Genomic DNA, 561 nt, shown 5'->3' on the forward strand with positions numbered 1-561 from the left:
CTTACATCTATCAGGCCAGGTTTTGGGTCGCACAGAATTAAAAATCAAAGGCAATAGACGAGTATCAGTATCAATTCCCAAGTTCTAAATTAGCTTCGAAGTTGCCAATGCGCCGTTACAAGTTTCGGAATCGGTGCTTGTCTTCAGAGTAAATTATAGCATGGGGAGACAGACCCATTAGCTAATTAAGTTCCATGCAGGCAATCGAGTCACCGAAGTCTAATGCGATATGAGGTTTAGGTCACCCCCTCCTGGCTATGGCGGACATGAATGCAATGCTCGGTTAGAAAATCGAGATCGAAATTGATGACTTTTGATGATCACGATCCATTCATTAACGCGATTTAAAATTACAGTTGCCAGTGAATGTATCGCATTAATAAGTATATTTGAAGTTTACAGAGCGAGTGTTTTTTTTTCTATTGCTTGTGTAAAACAGGTAATATTTTTCACTGAATGTTCACTGTTGTTTTGGATATGAAGCGGGCAAGCATTTAAGGTGCAGACAAAGAAATCAGATAGTCGCTTGGCTAAAAGTATGAGACTGTGCGTGCTTGTGCA

Source organism: Penaeus monodon, chromosome 25, assembly GCF_015228065.2.
Source record: "Penaeus monodon isolate SGIC_2016 chromosome 25, NSTDA_Pmon_1, whole genome shotgun sequence".
Classification (NCBI taxonomy): domain Eukaryota; kingdom Metazoa; phylum Arthropoda; class Malacostraca; order Decapoda; family Penaeidae; genus Penaeus; species Penaeus monodon.